We start from the raw sequence: 537 nt of genomic DNA on the forward strand, positions 1-537 counted from the left end.
TGTTATTTAAAATAATTATTTTAGTAAAGTTCAATTGTCAAAAAATGTTGAAAATTATTTTACATAAAAAATAATTATTAGAAATGTTTAAAAATGTCTTTTTCAATAAAGCCTAATATGTCTTTCTTTTTTGCATCATGAAAAATGAACAGCGATATCTGAATGAGAAAAAAAAAAAAGAAAAAAAAAACATTGGTGTCCCTAGCTACTACCAAACCTCAAAAACAACAAAACCTATACCAAAACGAAGAAACGATAAAAACAAAAGAGAAAAGTTGTATATACAGAGACTAAAGCAAAAGGAAAAAAAATTAAAAAACAATGAGAAAAGAAATAAGGAGTTGGCCGTGTCTAGATGGGCCACATACGGCAAAAATTTTCTCATTTTTTCTTTTAAGAAAATTTATTTGACCTTATCTTTATTATAATAACCTTTATGTACTTATACATGTATTGAAGTAGAATAATATTCCAAATTTTCATAGTTTTCAAATAATTTTAATTACTAAATCATTTTTAAATTTTACATTGATTTGT

This window comes from Arachis ipaensis, chromosome B04 (assembly GCF_000816755.2).
Source record: "Arachis ipaensis cultivar K30076 chromosome B04, Araip1.1, whole genome shotgun sequence".
Lineage (NCBI taxonomy): Eukaryota > Viridiplantae > Streptophyta > Magnoliopsida > Fabales > Fabaceae > Arachis > Arachis ipaensis.